The sequence below is a fragment of the Lemur catta genome, chromosome 2 (genome assembly GCF_020740605.2).
Source record: "Lemur catta isolate mLemCat1 chromosome 2, mLemCat1.pri, whole genome shotgun sequence".
Taxonomy (NCBI): domain Eukaryota; kingdom Metazoa; phylum Chordata; class Mammalia; order Primates; family Lemuridae; genus Lemur; species Lemur catta.
The window spans coordinates 54706770-54729740 of record NC_059129.1 but is presented as its reverse complement, the minus strand read 5'-3'; the positions used below and the strand labels follow the sequence as shown (position 1 = coordinate 54729740).

The 22971-nt window shown below is 42.5% G+C and overlaps 1 protein-coding gene across 1 annotated transcript in view; it reads left to right on the top strand.

The window, feature by feature from the left end:
• The first annotated feature begins 358 nt into the window (after positions 1 to 358).
• Positions 359 to 22971, top strand: part of RCAN2 (regulator of calcineurin 2) — a 262707-nt gene continuing 240094 nt past the window's right edge. The window contains exon 1 of the mRNA XM_045543674.1: positions 359 to 415. The gene's annotated coding sequence lies outside the window, so the exon portion shown is untranslated. The remainder of the gene's footprint in view (positions 416 to 22971) is intronic.

Sequence of the window (22971 nt, the reverse complement as noted above, 5' to 3'; positions counted from 1 at the left end):
GGAGGAGATGAGAGGAGGCCAGGCAGGGGCTTCGGTTTCCCGGGGTCTGATTGGAGGTTGGCCCGATGAGTCGGAGCTGGGGACGCGCCCATCTCCGCCGGCTTCTGCGAGAGCCGCCGGCTGGGCCCCTCCCCGGAGCCGCTTTGTCCCGGGTGACGGCGGCGGAGGTTGCGGGGAGGAGCGGGGAGGAGGCAGAGACCCGCGGGAGCGGGGACCGGAGACCGGGAGGCGGGGCGCGCCGCGCACTGCCCCACGCCCAGGCCCGCGGGCTCCGCGCCCGCCCCCGCACGCGCTCGCACCGGCTGGCAGGTGAGCAGGCGGCGCCGCGCCCGCAGCCGCCGGCCCCGCTGACCGCCCGAGCCGCCGCCGCCGCCGCCGCCGCCGCCTGCACCGGCACCTCGCGGACGCCCAGCAGGTCGGTTATGTAACCGCGCCGGCCCCGCTCGCCCCTGCACCCTGTCCCGCCAGGGCTGAGCGAGCGCGGTGTCCTGGTCGTGCCGGGGGGACCGCGGCGGGGGGCGGGCAAACCAGGCCGGGTCCGGGGGCTGGGCAGGGGCGGCGGGGAGGTGGTGGTGGGGTGCGTCCTGATCCAGCGGTCAGTCCCGGTGGCGGCCGTGGGGACAGAGGTGTCCCAAGACCCCCCTCTAGGGGGCGCGGGTCTCGGGGAGCCCCTTCCCCATTCCTAGTGGCCCAAGGGTTCGCCTTCCCAGTAGCAGCAGCAGGTGCATGAGTGAAGAAGCGAGACTGACGCCTGTGAGCCCTGGAACTGAGGCTTAGGCAGGGGGTAAGGGAGGCTGAGCGGACGCAGAAGGCAAAGGAGAAAACGGAGAGACCCCTTTCCTCCTAGTGCTTAACCGAAAGCGCCGCGGAGGGGGAAGGTGCTTTGAGGTGCAGCGGGCTGAGAATTGTCCTGCTCGGGATTAGCGGGCTTGGGTCATCTAAAAATAACTTCAAGTTTGAAAAGTGAAATGGACGGGAGCGCAGTGTGCCGGGTTCGTCCTGCCTGTGGGATGCTTCGCTCCAGAAGTCCCCAGAGGGAACAGGCAAATCTCAGCTGCCTGATCCCTCAGCTGCCTCCCCGTCTCGCTGGTTTCCAGGGTGCACTGGTTTGACTTTTAGTTAATGATTTATTCTCCAAGGCACTGCGGTCTCTTTCTTATCCCAAAATGAATTATAACAGTGCCTCATGCTTTGACTCTTTCCTGTTTGTTACGTTGGAATAGAGGTGTTCAATGGACATCTGAGTCCACTGCCAAAGCAATTTTTTTCTAAAGTCTCAGTTTAGTAAAAACAAAAAAGTTTCTGGGCTCCCTTTAACATCCAGTCCCACAATTTTCCACAGTTGAAGAGCGAAGGGTGTTACAGCATTCCAGCTCACACTTCTCCCTTCCTTCAGCCAGAATCTCACTTACCCTATCACACAGAAGGGAGGCTTTAAGGCAAATAGGATGTTTTAAACAATGCAACTCAAGTTTCACACCTTCCTGGTCCTTTGTTACACCAACTTCAAAATGTAGAACAGATGTGACACAGGCACAGGGCAGCACTTGCTGACTGGCCCCCTCCATTCTGGGAGCACATTGAAGTTGGAAATGCCCAGAAGCTGGGCAGGATCAAGAGGCAGGTCAGCCCTGACTGTGGAACCAGGCAGGGGAGTGAACATTTGGCTGCTTTTCAGTCTACTCATTGATTTTCTTTAGCCTTGGAGCTATTATATTAAGTACGATCAGTCATTGAGTTCAATTAGTCTAAAATGTGAGTTGCACATTGCTTTCAAATCCACTGCAATCACATCAGCATTTATTGAATACCTACTACCTGAGTCCAGGATTTTGTGAGGGAAAGTGCCCTCAGCTAAAGCTACAGGATTCCAAGAGCCTTCAAAATACCTAGTGTGTGCAGGCCCTGCAGATCCCACCTAAATCTGGGAGGATGGGACTCTCTCTCCGGTGATGAACATTTAACAGACATAAGTGGAAACTTGAGAGCATTCTCATTTGCAAGTGCACATCACACTCTTTTAAAAACCACTTGCATAATCATTTGCAGATAATCATATATGTTACAGAAACTAGCATTCTCTTCGTTGAAACCAACTTTGATGGTCACTGAGGTCTCATTTTCTTACTGTTTTTGCTTTCTGTACCATCCTCTGAAAATTGATTCAGCAGTCATTTGTTAAGTGCCTATTGTGTGCTATATAGGCCCTGTGCCAGAGGCTAAAAGAATGAGGTCTGTGCCTCCCAGAAGTCAATCTAGCAGAAAAGAGGGATAAGAAGATAAATGAGAATGATTCAACATGGTGAGTATTTAAAGGAGATAGGAATAAGTTCAGTGGGAGCCAAGGGACAGAAGAGTGGAAGGAATATGGGAGAGTTTTCAGAAGAGTTCACATTTGAACTGGATCCCCGTAGGTGGTAGGAGTTCTCTAGAGAAGGGGCCAGGGGCTCCACATTGAAGGAACAGCATACTCACATGGCAGAAAGGTCACATTCAAAGGACATCTAAGTGTTCTGAGGTAAGGGGGTGGCAGGAGAGTCTAGAGAGGTTGCAGTGAGCCTGGGTTGTGAATATACTCTGCCAAGGAAGAGAAACCATGCAGCCTTTAATGGGAGAAATGATTTAATCTAACTTATATTTTGCAAAAGTGGCTTTGGAGGGAGTGAGGAGGTGGGATTGCAGAAAGTAATGAGCTCAGATTTTAGAACATTGGAATGGTCAAGACAAAAAAAACCCAAAACAAAACATAAAATGAAATGTGCCTGAACCAGATGGCATGGGGGCAAGAGATCCACAGAGAGCCGTTTCAGAGGGAAAATCAGTGGTGCTTGGTCACCAAGTGGGCGGTGGTACCAAAGGAGAAGGTTAGATGTCTAGGTGGATGTTCAGGCTTTTAACTGAGTTGAGGAGTAAATGAGAAAGAGCAGGTTTGAGAAAGATAGCGAATTTTTGTTTTGAACAACCACATGAAAATGCTCAGTAGGCACTTTTATTTTCAAAGGTGATTTCTTTATTCCTGGTGCTAATCTTCTACTGATCTCACTTACCTTCATTCCTGAAACTATCTGGGGCTGCCTTTGGAGAAGAGGGAGGTGAACTTGATAATGGGAAGTTGTCTCTGCCTTTATCCCCAAAAGTGAAAGTATGAACTCAGTTATTTGAACTACTACAGTGGTAATAGTAATAAAAATGATAATAATAATGTCTACCATTTATTCAATGCTGAGCACAAAGAAGTTAAAACTGTACTATCACATTTGATCAACTTTATGAGGCAGGCGCTGTTGTTATGCTAACATAATTAACAATAAAGCCAAGACAAAGAGAGGATGACTTGTCTAGGTCACAGTTAGTGAGAGGTGCAGCCAAGGTTGAAGCCCAGGCTGTGATCAACATTCTGAATGGCCAGTATGAATTAATATGCCAAAACAATTCCCATTTAACCTGGAATGTTTTTTTTACCCTAGGTGTGAATATTTGTGGCCGATGCCATAAAGGAGAATTGGACTGAGTCAGGAGTTCTGGCTTTTAACTGAGCTCTGCACCTGATTTGCTGTGTGACTTTCATCTCAGACTTTAGTTATTTTAAATCTGTGTATTAATGGGAGAAGAGTTTGGTCAGGTACCCTCTAAGGAGTCTTGGCATTCTGAAGTCCTGCTGTCTTGCCTCAAATTCTACTGCTAGAGCTATTGATTTGGTTAAGATTGTACCTGTCTGGTCACTTTTAGAATATGAACACTTCTAAGAGGATTAACTCAAATGGGTGGCTTGTCCTTAACAAGTTGGTGTCATCTAGTCCATCATACAGAGCTAATGGGGGTTCCTGATGTCGGGGGAGCCCAGTTCAGGGAGAGGAGCCCTGCACGAGCACTAAAGTAGAGGAACCTCCCTAGTCACTAATCACTTTCTTTACTGTAGACATGTCACCTAAATGCTACAAAAGTTGCCTCCTCTCTGTAAAACTGGGGTGATTAAGACACATGTTGTAAGGTTGTTGTAAGGATTAAGCCGGGCACTACACATAAGTCAATGTCATTGAAGATGATCAGGGAATGGGGGTCTCCACGCCTTTCCCCCTGAGTAGCAGACATGTAGAAAGAGTGCTTCTGAAGACAGACTTTCCTACTGCATAGTTCTGATAGGGGCCACCCCTTAGTTGAGTATCATCTGTCTATCTAAGAAAGATGTACATATTGGTAATATGAAAACACACCCAACTTTAAATATCTTTCAACACATGAACCTCTCAAATATACATTAATAAATTACCCTCTTAAACATAAAGAAGCTTCAATATCTCACAACGCAAAGTTTTTAATTCTTTTGCCAGCTTATAAGGAGGCCAAGATTGCTGTAAAGAAATAGTATTGCCTAGGAGGAATTCTCTCATTATGGCTTAGAACATAGAGGGGTGGAATGGCTTCCTATTCCGTGTGTCTCTGTGCACACACTTGCGTTTCTATTTTCCTGAAGGGCTTTTTGCCTTTGCCTGTAAAACGTTCCCTGTCCTTGTGTCTTTTTGCTTGTTCCCAACTTTCAGGTGTCACATATTGTAGGTTAAATTAATCTTGTTGAGGAATTTTTTTTAAAAAGGTGGAAGCAGCTTTAAACTCAACTGAAACTGTTTTTAAATCCCTTAAAAAAATGATAAAGTGTGTGACCATGAATGGTACTTTCTAGAAGTTAAAGAAATGCTTCCAAAAATAGCACAAACTTCCTGCAGTTCAGAATGCCCACAAAAATATTTTCTATAGTAGGGATGAGAAGGGCCTTATTTTCTTATCTGATCTCGCATACTCAACATACTTTAAAATGAGGCTTGGAACGTTGGGCTCCTAAGCTTTGGAATGTATGCGTAAAAACACCTTTTAATGGTAGCTATCGAACAAAGGAATTGTACAATTTTACATCTAGGTCCTAGTTTTTGTTACTCTCGTCTCAGTTCTTTGTGGGAATAACTGCTTTAGTGTTTCATGTAATTGAGCTTTGCCTGCTACAAAATATTATTAAGAAGTTCTTTGAGGCCATGAGCCTTGCCTTAATACTTCTCTTACAGTGTTGAGAATGATGTATAAAAAGCATGGACTTGGCATCAAAAGTTCTGGATTCCAATCCTGGTGCTGTCACTTCCCAACTATGTGACCTTGAGCTTCCCATTGACCTAATGGTCATAGGAACTGGCATTTGTTGAATGCTGCCCCTGTTCCAGACACTTTGCTCAGCACCCTGTATACGTTATCTCATTTAATCCTTACAACTACTCCACGAGGGGGATGTTATCATCACTATTTACAGACGAGCACACCCTGAGGATCAGGGAGAATAAGCCACTCAGTGTCGGGTCTCTGAGTTGCAGTTTTCTTACCTGTACAATTAGGAAAATAACACTTAATCTCCCCACCTTACAGAGGTGTGAAGGTGACATGCTCTGTGTTCATGAATGTGCACTGAAAAATGGAATGCTCTGCGCACATGTCAAGGGTGACTGTCACAATAGGGACCTCCCAGAAGATCAGTTGTAATTGGGCCTGGTATAGTACCATGGCAGTGAGGGGAGGGAGGTCCACTGTATATAAAATACAATTGTATAATACATTAATAATACTGTATTTCTTTGGCCTGTTCTTTGATGCCGTTTTGTTTTCTTTAAAGAATATTTGTTGTCAGTAGCAAGTGTGGGCTGGACCAGACCAGGCCAGGCCAGGCGAGGATGAGCTGATCAGGACATGAAACTGGGTCCAGCTGGTGAAGGGGAAGGAGATCATGGTTTGCAGAGAAGAGGGATCTGCCAGGGAGGTGTTTTAGTATAAACAGAGAAGGCTGAACGTCAATACCTAAAGGGATAGGCATGATGTGGAGTGCAAGAAGTCATCACCAGGCTTTACATCAAGTATGAGTGACAGACAGGACGTAGGTCTGCTCAAGAAAGGTAGAAATATTTCCCAGTGTCTGATGAGGTCTGTCTATTCAGCAGGAAAACTAGAGACCCTTTGCCATGATTTTTTAGTGTTTTTTCTTTTTTCTTAGACATATGTGCTTTCTATAAAAATTTTGGAAAATTTTTATAAAGGGAAGTATAAAAAGAAAATTAAAATCACACATATTACCATGAGTAAAGGATAATTTCTATCAACATTTTGGTGTATTTCTTTTCAGTCTTTTTTTTTCAATATGCATATCTTTATAGAATTGGGATCATAACTGTATAGAACTTTGCATCCTGTGTACATCACCAAACATTTTAAATAACTTTTCATGTGAAGTCAATAATCTTTTGAACGTGGTTTTCAATAGCTGCATAGCATTCCTATGTATACTTTTACCATAATTCGTTTACACTCCCCCCTAGTGTTGAACATTCAGATACTTCCCAATTATTCAAAATATCATAAATAATACTTTGATAAACATTTCTGATTACAATCTTTTTTTATGTTTTGGATTATTCCCCTAGGATAGATTGGTAAAAGTGGAATAATTTGCTCAAATAGATGGACATTCTTAAGGCTTTCTCTGTATATTCATGTTGCTTTGATTGCTCTTCCAGGAGGTTGTACTAATTAACATTCCCACAAGCGGTGCATGAGAATGCAGGTCTCACCTCTGTCCTGCTTCTAAGCACTCTTTTTGGTGAAGATAAGGGCTGAATATTATTAGTGTTTTTCAGAGAAAACACCCACTCTGGAAATATTCATACATAAGGATAGGTTCAAGGAGGTTAGGCTTTCTTTTGGGGCATTGAGGATGGGTGGGTGGGGACCCAGTAGATTTAACATGCATTAGGGTTTGTGTGAAAGTTGATTTTCGTGGATTAGCTTCTCTCCTGATGGTTCTGTTATCAGCAGCCTGGCACACGGATGCAGTGGCCTGAGTGAGGCCTGACTGTTGACAGCTGTCATCGCAGCCTGTCGAGCTGCTAAGGCTGATTTAAACTATTAGTAAGTAGAAAAAGCAACCTCTGGTTAAATGGGAACTGGTTCAGTTTGCTTCTTCTGGCTCCTTTGTTCAGCAAAACAGAGTTTTCAAATTCTGAAAATGTTGACAGCAAATATGGGCACTTATTTGCATTAGTCTTATTGTTGCTTAGTTGGTTTTGGCTGGCTCCCCTTCCACTTTTGGGCAAACTTCAGTCGGGCACGTCTTTTTTTACTTGCCACTCAATGAGACACAACGCAGAGTAGACCATTTTGAATAAATAACTAGAATAACCAGTTAGAATCTTCTGGAAAATCTTAATGGTCATGAATGGTTAAGAATATGCAATTCCTAAATGATCATTATTCTGGAATTTTTAATTGATGACTAATCAGATTAGTCTTTCCAAAAAAAGTCTCTGCATTCACTATTAGGCTACCATATTAACTACAGTATTTGATTGTATTGACCAATTTATTGAGGTGAACAGCCAATTTGAATTATTTTCCCCATAAAATTATCTGAAAGACAGATTAACACAATTTATTTTTTGACTTCTGTAACCATTAAAGCTAATAGCCCAGTCAGTACCTGACCAAAACAAATCAATGTTTAATTTATACTCCTCTTTTTTTTTTTTTTTTTTTGAGACAGAATCTCACTGTGTTGCCCTGGCTAGAGTGCTGTGGCATCAGCCTAGCTCACAGCAACCTCAAACTCCTGGGTTCAACCAATCTTCCTGCCTCACCCTCCCAAGTAGCTGGGACTACAGGAGTGCGCCACCACGCCTGTCTAATTTTTTCTCTATTTAGTTGCCCAGCTATTTTTTTCTATTTTCAGTGGAGTGGGTCTTACTTTTGCTCAGGCTGGTCTGGAACTCCTAACTTCAAGCGATCCTCCCACCTTGGCCTCCCAGAGTGCTAGGACTACAGGTGAGCCACAATGCCCAGCCTTATATTTCTCTTTTGAGGTTTAATAATTTTTCAAGAAAGAAGGTTTCCACACATGAATTTTGAAATAGAAGATGGTAAATTCAGATAAGTTAATGGTAGTTCAAACAAAATTCTGTTTGCTCAAGAGCAAAATCTCTTAGCCTTGACAAGTGAAAACAAAGTACTAATTCATGAATATATTAATTTTTCCTGCTGTGGGCATTAATGATACCCATTTGATCTTTTATGTTGTAGAAACCACGATTTATTTTAAAAAGGGTTAAATTTTGGGCAGGGAAGATATTCAGCAACTGGCATATCACAAAATGTGTTTATTTGGTATCCTTTATTTTCTGATTTCTGTGTCTCTTGGTGATTTCTGTTCAACACACAGCTGTTGTTTAGCATTAAACTTCAGATTTGACAAGGGGACATTTAGGTGAAGCTGTGAGTTGAAATATTTGCTCCCTCAGATTTTCAAGGGCTTACCCTCTGACCTCGTGTCTAAGTGCCACAGCACATGAAGACTCCATGGGAATTTTTGGCTTGTACCCTGGACTTTGGTTTGGTTTCAGCCTCCTGAGATGTCGTGGATGGGGGAAGAAGAGAATTCCTTCTCATTCTGTTTGCAACCATACTGGGAGGTCCTGTATCTTTTGTTCTGGAAGGTTAGGAAGGCTTTCACAGCCCCCACACGTGGGTAGACCGATTTGGAAAGGTCAGCTCCAGGTGGAGGTGAGACTGAATGGGAAACCTGAAGGGCTCCCCTCCGCTCCCCCAAATCCAAATCACCTTAATTCAAGCCAACAACTGCTTCATTTAGCCTGTATGTAAACTGCTCAGATGATTAAAGTGGAAACTGGGGACACTGAAAAATTTAGGCTGGCTCTAGATGGGCCCAGTTATGTTCTGGTGAAATCATGAATAGCTTACCTGGGACATAAGGCAGTCCGTAGTGGCCCTGTGGGGAAACTCAGGTGTGTGGTCTCACCTGGGTGGCCCTCTGCTCCTTCCTGCTTCTGTTTATTAACCTAGCCAGCTCCCAGGAGGCCATATGACAGCACAGAAGGGAATGACCAAGTCAGTATTTTGGAAGGAGCTTTAGGGTCTCCCAGTGTAGAAATCCCCAGATGTGGCAGCTCCTCGTGATGCTTCTAGTTTTGTTCTTTAAAATAGCTCCTAAAAATGTCACAGTTATACAAGTATGACTGTATGTATCAAAAAGGCTTCTGTCTTGGGTGTTAAGAACCAAACATATGCTGCACCCTCAGTGTCTCTTTTTACCCTTCATTCAACCTCTTCCTCTCAGCTCAACCATTATGATGTCCTCACTGCCACTCCTGGCTATTGTCTTACAATTCAAGCCAAGGTGTGATATTATGAGAAGGTTATTTTATCTGAACAAAATTAGAAATATCTTAATGGATATGCGTGAAAAACAATCCTAGGTATTTTTATGACAGTGTAAATTTCAAGGGCATATCTTATAGGAAAGAAAATCCAAAGAATAATAAAGGTTAGAGATCTTTAGCTAACTGGTGTTCAGGACCCATTTCTGTATATCCGGGAGCCCAACATTCTGGGTGTCCCATTGGATCACAAGGGCATTCCTCCACCCCTCAATCTCCCCCATTGACCATGATTCTCTTTGAATTATTCCATTTCCAGAGACATGAGCCCAGATCATGGCAGAATCTGCCTATGACTGTTCAAGGACTCTCCCTTCAGCTTCTGTCTCCATTCTTCTTCTCACACCTCATCCCAGTGATCCTAAGGCTTGGAAAAGCTAAACTCATGCCTCCTTCTCCCAAAATAATGGAAAAATAAAGACAAAGATGTAGACATTCTTCTTCCTCCAAGAAAGAGGAGTGATGTTCAGATGTTAGAATCTAAATAGTTAAATGAAGGATAATTTGTTAATATTAAAAAAATAACTAGTAGTCATTTGAGGCCAGTTGATGAGCATCTAACCTTGATTCATTATCTAGAAATGGTTCATTATCTAGTTTGGTGACAGCTCATCACTAAGAGAATAGGTTTTTGTTTTTTTTTTCCCAAATATTTTTTATTCAGTTTTAACTATTTCTTTTTTGATCAGGCCAGTCCTTTTAGTGATTTTCCAAAGTATCAACAAAATTATGCCTCTTCTTGCTTTTGGACTTTTATTATATGCATCCTTTATAGTATCCTAATCATTACTTAAACACACCATTTTTGGACCTCTTTCCTCATCCTAGGATTGGTAATGGTTTATTTTTAAGACAATATGCTAATATCATGATGAAGTTATTCTTCTTACATTGTAGGGTTTCTGTCAGTCATTGCTGTTGTCAATCACGGCAAATGTAAATGCTGCCAAATATACACATTTCTTTTCCTAATTGCAATTTGACTTTTTATGGCTACTTATTAGACAACCCCAGGAGACCAATAGTAATAATTGAGACACAGCTGCTAGAGACCAGATATTATTTCTTCAGCTTCCTATTCTAATAAATAATGAAACACCACGTTGTTTATAAATAAATCAAAAGTCTTTGTAATAAATAACCAACTAAGAAGCAATTGCATACAATTTGCAGAAATAGAGTTATAGAAATGCTAGATATAATAATAATCAAAATGAGAATTGTTTTATCAATGAGAACCAATTTAGAGAACATTGCAACTGTATCAAATTATAATTGGACATTCTCTCATCTGTTTCTTGAAATTCTAGTCTTCCCTCAAATTCCATCTCCTCTATATTTTCTCAATTCCTACGCCCTCAAAAGAGCCACTATTCTTTGTTGATCCTATATGTTACCTATATGTATGGCACATACATAGTCTAACCTATAAATTCTATTCTCTCATGTATTTCATTAATTCATTTACCCCTACCATAAAACAAGTACTGTGCTAGCCACTGGGATATAAAAACCAGTAGAATGTATTTCCTACCTTTAGTGAAATTAGAGCCCAGTAGACTTTAAGTGTCTTACTTGTTTACCTACGTGTCCCCCTAGACAGTAAGTGCCCTAAGGATAAAAACCCTGCCGACTCATTTATTCAGCCTGGCCCGGCTATGCTCATCACATGGCTTGCCATTGGTGGGCACTCAGCCGGTGGTAAAATGAACTACCCATTATATCCATTCTATTAATAAATAATTCAGGAACACCACCTTGAAGATATCCCCACCTTTAAACGTCTTGAAAGCCTTTGTTCTCCTCACACAATTCTTAACTATAAAAATAAGTAACTCTACAAGATAGGTTTGCCTACTTTCGCTTTGTGTGTGTGAATAGGCCTCTTCTTTCCAGAATATCACCTAGGATCACATCTCTATTACGTAACAAAGCACCAAATATGATTGACAGCAGTGTCTGAATTTCCTGCAGGCAGACATGTGAAAGGCTTCTTCTGTGTCAAACTCAAATTATTTTGAAATGCTTCTGTTTTGGTAAAACAGCGTATCCTTTCCTCTTTTGTGAAACTTGGAGGTAAAGCAACCAAACAGGAATAATTGTGGGTATTTACTGAGCACCTATTAAGCACCAGGCACTGGGCTAAGGACTTTCCACGTGTTGTCACACACAGTCTTCTCAACAACCCTATAAGGTAGGTTCTGTTTTTATCCCAATGTTATGTAGATAAGGAGCCTGAGGCTCAGGGAGGTTGAGTCACTTGCTTATGGTTGTACAGGTAATAAATGGAGAAGCCAGGACTCACCAATGGTCTCCATGCCTTGTCAAAGTGATTTGTGACAGATTTGCAGAGGCATTCGGGAGGGGAAGGCACAGGACTTCCATATGCTAACTCTTAAATTTTGCTGTTTTTATTTCAGTGCTAATCTAAACTCATATTAGCATATTCTAGAGCATCCAGATGACCACTTTCTAATGAATAATGCTGCTGCATGTTTGTGGTACGTGAATTTGTATTGTTTATTTACAATCAAGTTGGTGCCAATGCTATTTTATTTGCCATGGGCTTATGGGAATGAACGGTGGACTTACTATGTAACTAGCCTCAAGTGAAGGCCATGTGACCGTGTGGTCCACTGGTCCAGTGAATACTACATTTTGCTGTGAATGAGGAAATGGGGGGGAGGGTCCTACTGCATGGAGGTGGCAGGAGCATTCTCAACTCCAAAACACCTGCATTGTAGTTTTCAGGATCACTGATGTCATAATGAGAATGGAGGGTGACTTTTAGTAAAACATCATCATCTGAATGATGTTATTGATCTGAATTGAATTGGTGGTACAATTTTGTTTAGAACGTTTAGCTGGTCTTTGATAGTTTTAGAGGAGATGAAACTATAACTTAGTTTTATGTTTGTGCATATTTAAGTGTCATCACAATAAAAACTGCTTACGTCAAAAATTTAGAGGGGAAGCAGTATCATTTTGTCCCCTAAAATAGTCCATACATTTTTCAAAATTGAGCCTACTGAATTATTCTGCAATACATAATGAAAACTTTCCACTCAAAAAATGCCCTTGCACCCACCAGGGGGCTGGCCTGTCCACTCTAAGTCTTTCTTGAGGGATAAAGCATTGACATTTTCTGTCAACCTGTAAATATTATCTGGGACGGTTAAGGTCTGACCTTGGGTGACACTCTCCGTTGCTGTGGTTCTCTGGTGCACCTATGACTAGCCCTGTCAATCAAGGTGCTTTCAGATTCCTTGTCCCTCCTTGTCCTGATTCTGATAACTGACAGTTGTGCATGCACATCACCCACGGTTATAATCATTTCCTTATCACCACCATAAAGATTTGTGAATTTGGGCTAGGAAGTAGCACCAGCTCCACCTAAACAGAAAAGATAATGACAGTGCATTAGAATTTTAAAAGCTTCTGGTTTAAAAGGTCTCTGAGTCTGTCCAAAATGACATTAGTTACTTTTTTTTTTTTTTTCTGAGACAGAGTGTCACTTTGTTGCCCTGGCTAGAGTGAGTGCCGTGGCGTCAGCCTAGCTCACAGCAACCTCCAACTCCTGGGCTTAAGCAATCCTTCTGCCTCAGCCTCCCGAGTAGCTGGGACTACAGGCATGCGCCACCATGCCTGGCTAATTTTTTCTATATATATTTTAGTTGGCCAGATAATTTGTTTCTATTTTTAGTAGAGACGGGGTTCTTGCTCTTGCTCAGGCTGGTCTTGAACTCCTGACCTTGAGCGATCCACCAGCCTCGGCCTCCCAGAGTGCTAGGATTACAGGCATGAGCCACCGTGCCCAGCCGACATTAGTTACTTTTGACTAAAGAAAAGGTAAGCCCTTTTTAAATGCAGACACTCAGAGAGGAGATGATATCTGATGGCATATTTATCCTTAGCTCTTTGGTATTGCTTATGATTAATTCCTAGTAAGACTTTGGGGCATTAGAATAGAGGACAGTGAGTTCTGATGGAAAGACCGGAGAGACTAATTTTATAGCCTGTGGCCATCTAGGGGTGGGAAGCTGGGACGTAAAGCCGGCGTAAGAGCAATGCCAATCTTGGATAGCCTAGGGCCATCCTGTAAAAGAGGGGACTTTTTTTTTTCTTCTGTGTATAACTCACTGTCCTCCACTTACTCAAAATTTTAATAAAGTTTTTCTATTTTAATAAAATGTATAGAAATGTGCTATATGTGTTTATTATTATTATCATTATCATCATTTCCTGACAGCCGGCTCGGTGCAGAGAGAATACCGTAGGGTTCACAGAGTGGAGAATCCACAGGGCTGGGCTTTCGTCCTGGGTCAGCTGTGATTTCCCTATGAGGGATGAGGCCTTTCCTTAGCAACCTTTGGGTTTCCTAGTTTATATCAGTAAGGGGTTGGGCAAAATAATCACTGAAGTTGCTCTCAGCTCTTTAATCCATTATATATTCTAGTCTTTGCAACAGATCATTGTAGTATCCTTAGAGCTTGTGTTTCATGAAAATGACCACCGGTAGTTATTATCATTATTATTTTAATACTCATCTTCAAAGTTGGGGCTATTCTGAAGCAGGGGCTGTGGGAATTCTTCCTTTTGTCATCTCTAATGATAGAGGTATTCAGTAGCTTTTCAGGACATCCTCAGGAAGAGCTTGAGCCACCAGCTCATCAAACATTTCCATATGCTTAGAGTTAGCCACTTTATGGTAGGAGCTGTTCTGTCCCTTTCTCTGGGCTTATTTTTAACTTCCTTCTGCAAGGGTGCTCCCATCCTAAGGATAGCATGATGGATAGGTTCTACTTCTCAGCCAGGTCTTTACCTGACCGAAGGGAGAAAAAGATAGCACTGATTTGGTAGGAATTGTTAACTTTACTTTATTTTCATACTTTGTTACAGTTCTGAGTCTGTTGTTTGGCAAATCTCTTCAGTAGAGAATATTTGTATTAATAGGTAATGCTTATCTAGATCTTACATGCAAGGTGTTACTTTAAGGATTTTGCCAATAACACAACATTTGATCCTCAAGGCATCTTCATCCACATTTGACAGATGAGGAAACTGAGGCACAAAGAAGTTAAATAACCTGCCCAGGGACACCGCTGAGAAGGGCACAGCCGCAATTCAAAGCAGACAGCAGCACTCAGCATCTGTGGTTTTAACACTATTTGATGCTAGCTTTTATGTGTGTTACACAAAAATGTTATGCACCCAATTTTATCATTTTAATAAATTGAGCCTTGGAGAGCTCACCAATAATTTTATCAGAAAAGGGATCTACTCATATTTTTGCCCCTCCCTCCTTTCCTGTTTTTGACTTTTTGTGTCTGGTAAATAAGCTATTAGGAACCAAGAGCGTACATGTAGCATTAAGTACCAGAGTTGGAAGGGAGAAGGGTAGGATTCTAAAGGACACAGAAGAGTTACCAGATGAAGACAAACACAGAGTGAGGTTCAGAAGGGTCCTGAAGGCAGGAGTTTCTGTCCCTGTGGAGTTGGGGTGTGCCACCCGTGGAAGTGTTCAGCAACCTGGAAATGCTCCAAACCTTGTCCTTTTATGTTTTTATGGAGGATACATCATTCGGATCTGATTGACTACATCATTGACCACTGGTGATCAACTCAGCCTTCAGCCTCTGTCCCCTCCCTGGAGGGAGGGTGGTAGGTGCTGAACCTTTCAACTCTCCAGTCACATGGTTCATTCTCCTGGCATGGCCACTGGTCCCCCGTCTTGTGGTTATCTAGGGGCTTTCCAAAAAATCCCCTTATTAACATAAACTAAGGTGTGGTTGAAAAGGACTTGTTACAAATAACAGAAGACACTTTCACCTTTATCACTCTGGAGCTGTTCCAGCTGTTTCAGAATCCTAGGATGAAGGACCAAATATTTTAACAAAAGATACTTCTATTGCTCCTATCACTCTAATCACTTAGGCAATCACAAGAGTTTCAGGAGCTGTGAGCCAGGAACCTTGGACGAATACCAAAATATATGTTCCTTATTATATCACAATACCACAGCATGATACAAAGCACTGTCCACCTTCAGGATTCAGTCTACGAGGCTGGCATCTGGTTTGGTGACTCACCACTAAGTCCTCCATGACTGAGCATCTTGCACGTAAGAAGCACTTATGAGGTATTATTAGAATTTTTGGATAGATTAGATGACTGCTAATAGCATTTCAATTATGTTATTAATATTCACTGGGTTGTTTTCTACCTAATCATTAAAATAATGTTTCATAGCTTCACGGATTATTTGTTTGACTTTATGCATGCCAATGTACCAAAAACTGTTGGGTATTTTTCCCCCTCATTATTTTGGGCTGGCGAGATGGAAAGATCAAGATTCAGGGGATCTTCATTCTAGCCCTGATTCTGCTCTTCCAGCTATAAGGCCCTGAGCAACTGAGCCTCAGTTTCCTACTTTGTAAAATGGGCATTACAGTAAGTGCCCCATGATCTCATAAGGTGTGGGGGTCAGGGGGCACAAGAGCTTTTGCTTTGGTGATGGCAGATGGAAGGCGTTATTGTTTTCAGCATTACCCACCAGCAATTTCTCATTATCCTCTCCTCGTTCTTTACCAGCGTCACTTAGCTCATCTTTATGTCTCATCTTTGGCTTCCGATTTTAAAATGGAGTTAATGAGAACACCTGTTAGATGAACACTAGAAAAGAGAAAGACGACCCCTTTTGGAGATTCATGACATCCCCACTGGACTCCAAAATCTGTGAAGGCAGGGATCACGGCCATTCACTTTGCTTCATTTTTTGTCCGTCAAGCACATGGTAGGCCCTCAATAACTGTTTGTTGAATAAGTAAACATAACTCCCAACCTCCAGTATGAGATCCGACAGTCAAGTAGCCATTCGACTCTCCACAGGACTGGAAGCAACAGTCATCGTCGGACCCCGGAGAGAGTGTAGTGTTTCAACTACTCTGTGTTAACATAATTACAGAAACCACCCTGTGCAGAAGGAGAGAAGTCATGAGAGTGAAACGAATTTGAAATTGAAATAGCTAAGGAATGTCTGAGTTACAGTTTTTCTGCTCATGTGGAGAAACGTGGAGCCTTGAAAATCACCCTTCACTTCTCTTCCAGTGGCTGGACACTGCCAAAGCCGGGAGGAGCAGCTCGGCTTCCTGTGACCTGCTTCTGTCTCCTTTCCACAGAAGCACTTTCCTCCCCATGTCCACCCTGCTTCTGTCTCCTTCCCACAGAAGCACACGCCTCCCCACGTCCCCCCTGTAATGGACATTGCAATTTACTGCCTACCTTAAGTTGGAAGTAAAATTGCTGCTCTGTATTGTCAAGAAAATAGTCAACCTGGGCAGAACATGACTTTCAACTACCTGAAGCTTGCTCAAGTGGGCATTTCTGGAAAAGAGCGGAGAGATTCTCTGACAACCTTCTGACCGTGTTTACTCTTGGTGTCTGCTGTGGAAGTAGAGAAGGCAACGTGCAGCTGTTAGAAGACTTCTTTCCTCCTTAACTAGTAGTCAGAGAGCCCTATGAGAGAGTCCTCAGCCACGTGCAGAAGGACCTCACCCCCAATCTGATTTCCAAGTGACCAGGGACCAATGGATGGTCATTGACCTCCCTCTACGATGTGTACTAGTTCCCGGGGATGAAATGTGGGCCCAAAAGGTGTTCATCCCACAGCCAGGATGAGTAATTTACCTTGGAGTTAAACATCTTCGGTGTCTTCTCTGTTGCCTGGCTGAGCACTGGGGAATGGGGTGGGGAGGGTCATCGAGAGATTTGACAGGGGCCCCTTCCGGTCAGGATACAGACTGAATAGAGGTAATGATATATTTAGAACAAAAATACTTGGGGGATAAGGATATTGGGGGAAATGCTCAAGCCAAGAGCTGCCCTGCACTCTCAGGCGGGTCGTGAGATACTCAACGCTAAACGACACAAATGCTTGTTGGGGCTTCCTGAGTATTTTTTGAATATTGCTTTAACATCAACTTTAATGAAATAAAGCAGTTTCAGACATTTACCTGGACTAAGAGGAAAAACATTTCAAGAGCTTCTGGGAGACCCTTTTACAGAAGAACAGCAAAATCATTTTATCCAGTATTTGTCAAAAATAGAACACTGTCACAAAATACCTCAATTTGGAAATCCCCAGCAAAGCCCAAAAGAACTTCCTGATTTATGAGAAAAAAAAAATCTGAGTATTAATAAGACAGATGATGTTCACCTAGAGAAAAATAAGCCTTGACTTTTTCCTAAGAATGTGGCAGGACATTGGCATAGCACTTCTCGAAAGAAAGTTCTACAGCTCTGCTGACTGTTTCCCAGCTGCTCACTCCTTAATCCTGTTCCATTTATCTTTTGCTCCTCCTCTTTGGAACTGCACTTTTGAAGGTTGAGGAACTCCAATCTGGAATAATATTCAAAAGTTAAAATACTATCTCTGTTTTATAAATTTATTCTCATTCCTTTCATGAGGGATTATGTAAAGAGTGCCCTTAAAGAACAACATTACAGAAGAAAGTGGTTTAATATCTATGGATATTTGTAATAAATTATTCAGACCTGAATCTTAACCAGCAGTCTTTTGTTATCCAGCCCATGGCCCTGAGATTGGGGACCGCAGATCTATGGTATCCCCCTCTCTCCTGAATTCTGGACTCATGGCACCACCTGTTGATTACTTAGATGAATAGTAGGAATCTTCAACTTAACATGTCCTAAACTGAACTTCTGATTTCAATCCCTCCAGATTTGTTCCTCCCACAGTCTACTCTGTCTTAGTAAATGGCAGCTTTGTTGCTTCTAGATACTCAGGCCAAAACCTTGGCATTACCTTTGAATCTTCTCCTACTCCATATCTAATCCATCAGCAAATACTGTCGGTACATTAAAAATGCTCAGACTCCTACTGGGTCTCGCTATTTCTACTGCTACCTCTTTGGTCTGTATCACCATCATCTTCTGCCTGCATTACTGCAGTAGTTTCATAACAGGTCCCCTATTTCCATTCTTGTTCCATTGATCTATTCTCCAAATAGCAGCCAGATAAATTATTTTAAAACAAAAGTCCATTCAGGATCCTCCAGTGATTTCCCATCTCAGAGAAAACCTAAGCTCTTCCCACAGCCTGTAAGACCACATGTCCTGGCCTCGTTTTCCCTCCAAACTCATTTCATATGCTCTCTTCCTTATTGGCCTCCATTCTTCCTCACTGATCGGAGAAAGAGTCCTAACCAGCCATATATAAAATAGCAAATGCCCTATACTGTAACCACACTACATGGGTTTTGATGGACTGATAATCTGAAAGGTATCTGTGCCTTCCAGTGGAGAGAAGAATGAAGAGAGGTGAGTTTACTAACAAGGGGGAAGCGAATGAAGACTGAGAGCCATGCAAAGAGAAGACAAACTTCATCCTCTCCACGTGTAAGCCAAGGACAAACCATGTTTATGTGCTCAGTTAGACTAGCTTTCCCTTTCTCTTGTATTAAGTACTTCCCAAGTCATCTTTTTTAGGACTCATTCCCTTATTACATTTTTAAATGTTTCATATTTGTAGGTCATTAAATATGAAATGTCCAATTTCCAATCAAAAGTGTAGTTTATTACATCTCAAACAAAAAGCAGCACAATTAATCAAAGTATGTGCCTAAACTACCCACACAGTTTTGCCATCTTAATGGTAGCTTGTTTATGCCAGCAGTAAAGAAGCCTAGAGAGCAAGTGGCAGTGAAATTGCAAAAGAAGTTTTCCATAGCTTGTTGAGAATTGAATATTTTGCCTTGCAAGACGTGGTCCAAAACCTGGAACATGTGGCAGTCAGTTGGTGCAAGGGCTGGTGAATACAGTGGATGACAGAGAGTTTCCAAGTCCAGCCTCTGTAGTTTGAGCAGCGCTGTTTGTGCCACATATGGTTGAGCGTTGTCGTGCAAGAGGATTGGCCTGTCTCTATTGACCAATCTCAGCTGCTTAATCACAAGCATCGTCGTCATATCATCCAATTGGTTGCAGTAGACATCCGCTGTAATCAATTGACCAGGTTTCATGAAGCTGTAGTGGATAATACCAGTGCTGGACCACAAACACACACCAATAGGTTTTTTTGGATGAATATTAGGTTTTGGACTGTGTTTTGGCACTTCATCTTTATCCAACCATTGTGCCAAATGCTTGCAATTATCAAAAAGAATCCTCTTTTCATCAAACATAACAATGTGGTGTAGAAATGGATTGCCTTTGTGTCATGACAGCAAAGAAAGGCAAGCTTTGAGACAATTTCTCTTCTGACACTTATTTAATTCATGTGGAACCCATCTATCCAACTTCTTTACCTTGCCCATTTATTTCAAATGGTCCAATATTGTTGGAATAGTAACATCAAACCTTGCTGCTAATTCATGCGCAGGTTGAGAAGGATTTGCTTCCACTACAACTTTCAGCTCATCATTATCCACCTTGGTCTCAGGTCATCTACCTCCCTCATTTTCAAGATTAATATCTCCAGAATGGAACTTCTCAAAGCATCGACATACCATGTGTTCATTAGCCACATCCTTTCCAAACATTTTGTTGATATTTTGAGCTGTCTGCACTGCATTGATTCCATGATGGAACTCATATTCAAAAATACCTTATCCATGGTTTCACAAAAATTGCTCTAAAAAATATTTTTTGACAATCACAAGCCAAACCATCCATTTGAAAGACTGAGGATGTACCTTCACAATAAAAATAGAACAAGAAGTGTCAAAGTGAAATGTCAGTGATATCAATTGTCAAATTTAGTACTGAAGGAAATCGGACATTTTATACTTAATAAACTAATACTATTCAAAGTACTTGTACATTATAAGTGAAAAGGTAATAGTTCTGTTTGGGAGAAGGAGAATAATAAAACGAGAAACAGTAAGTGAACTAGTGGAGAGAGGGTAAACAGAGAACTGGCTTGATTTATGTAATGAGTATTTTTGAGCATCTGCTATGTGCTAGACACTGTCATCTGAAAGGTAGGGCTATTAGGTAACTGTATAAAGAGACAAATAGCCATAGTCCCTCAGAAAGACAGGCAAGCCTAAAATAATGTTTCTTGTCCTTCCTACCAGCCATTCCTGGCACTGAGCTATGTTTTAGGAATGCAGTGGTGAACACTGATCTCCAACGTCTTCATCAGGAGCTTCGATTTTGTTGGCTGTTTTTCCAGTTAAACATATGGGATGGTGGTTAGAAAAACAAGAAGGTGAAAGCACATCCAAGGTCATGTTGGAGTGCTGGGCGGGCCCCTCACACTGTTCTGATTGTGTTTGTCAGGAGTCTGTAGGCTGCAGTAGTGAAGCCACCATCTTGATTCTTAATTATCATGATGTCCACCGTGTGGTTTCAGTTCATTAAAGTTATAAGTTGTCTTAGTCTGCTTTGTGCAGCTCTAACAAAATACTTGAGACTGAGCAACTTATAAAGAGCAGAAATTAACTTTCTTGCAGTTCTGAAGGCTGGGAAGTCCAAGATCAAGGTGTCAGCATGTTTGGTTGTCTGGGGAGGGCTGCTCTCTGCTTCCAAGATGGCACCTTGTTGCTATGTCCTCCAGAGAGAGGAGCACTTCGTCCCCAGGTGGCAGAAGGCATGCAAGCCCATTGTTATGTGAAGCCTTTTTTATAAGGACCTTAATCCCATCCATGAGGGGTGGAGCCCTCATGACCTAATCACTTCTTAAAGGCCCTACCTCTTCATACCAGCACATTGGCCATTAAGTTCCCACACCTGAATATTGGAGGGTACACATTCAAACCACAGCACAAGTGTTCCATTTGCTCTACTGGACAAGTAGAAGGATGATATACATCCTCTTCCCACCTCATTTTTAGCATGGTCTTTTGTGTAAAGCAGTATAGAGGCCAGGACAGTTAAGTTATAAGACTAGTTCTCCAAAGGTGGATTAGTGACTATGCTCAGTCTCTCTCCCCAAACCTTCTGTGGGTCTTCTCTAGAAACCTTACTACCAAGGCACGTTCCATCCTCCACAAGCCCTGGCCCCTGATCAGTTGCTGGAGGGGGTGAGAGACATGATGAGCTGGTATCAGTTGTGGTAGGCCAGGAGGGACTTGAATAAAGGTTTACGTTTGTTTTTTTTCTAGGCTAAAATCTGGGTCAGCTCTTTCTTGTAAACAACACATGGCACCAGAAGTGGGAGACTAATTATGAATCATCCTGAATTGTGACTTTCTGACAATGGAGAGGGAGAGTAGGAGTCATTTACACAACTGCCCAGCCTGTGTCAGTGTCTCAGGTGGGGCCCTTGGCTGGACAGGCCAAGGGCAGACAGCTCCCTGGACAGGAGGTTGCAGTGCAGAAGTCCAATCAGCATTTGCTTCTGTAGGAATCTAAAGGATATTACAATTGTAGACAAGAGAGACAGAGAGAGGGAATAGAAACCGTCTTCAGCCAAAGGATATTAAAAAAAAAAAAAAAAAAAAAAGGAAGGATTTTAAAAGTGACCTGAAGCAGCCAGGGCAGCGACTTACTTTCAGATGAAGAGCGCATTGTGCTAGCAATGAAAGGTAAGGAAGACAGGATGAGAACACTCAGCCTTCTGGATTCAACACAGCAGGAGACAATGAGAATCTGTGAGACTCAGGAAGTCACTCAGGTGAGAAAGTAGTAATCAAAGGTGAGAGCAAGGCTCTGGGACATCTTTTAGTAATGAGAGAGAGAGAAAGAGAGAGAGGGAATAGCTGTGGGTAGAGTTTGGTGGTGTTACATGCCATTTGTCTCACCAGCACGGGGAACCAGGAACCTTGCTGGGTGCCAGCCATTACAGGAAGAAGCAAGAATGCTCAACATATGGGAGGAGATGTAAAAACGTCAATAAGCGAGTTCACGTTGCCAAATGTTGTAAATAACAACACATGTGCAGACAGGAGGGCAGAAGGGAGGAGCCGGGCGGCGCTTCCTGGCTGGAGGATGCTTTGTTGGTGTTGGCACGGCTGACTGCGGTGGGGCCAGAGCCTTCCTGTCAAGTATCCTGAGCCTCTAGTTGGGTCCCTACAGCATTTTTATCTAAGCTGGAAAATGGTGCTGAAAGGAAGGAGGACGGTAAGTAAAACTGAAGCACAGGACTTGTGTTAGAAAGCTAATTCAGGTTATGCTTTTGTTGAAAATGGGCTGATAAAATTAAGGCATTTAAACAGCAGTTCTTATTCTTATCCTGAAGTCATGTCAAACCCTGGACCTAACACAAATTATGCCTTTCCTAGAAAGTGAAGCAATTACTGGAGAACAGATAAGTAGTTAAAGGTGCAAGCTGCAGTCAGATTAACAGGTGCAGGTGATTAGAGCAAATGCTAACATTTCATGAGTGACTTTGGCTGCTGGGCTCTGAGCTAAATTCTTTACCAAGATTATCTCATTTGGACCTCTCCATAGTCCCAATTTATAGCCGTGGAAACTGAGGCTTAGTGGGTGAAACCAACTTGCCTAAAATCACAAAGTAAAATTGTTGTGGAAGGAGGATTCAGACCCAGGCTCCAGGGCCAGCTGCAACTATTACTCTGTCTTCTCCCAACTGACAGTCACAGATGGATAGGGAGCTGGGGTTTAAATCTGGGTCTGTCTGACTTCAATGCTCTTGCATTTCTCACTGTGGAAGGAGTATCTCTTCTAAAGAGCTGAAGAATAGAGTGCCCAAGGGGAATTTTGGGATTCGGGATGGGGGGAGGGAGAAGAGTCG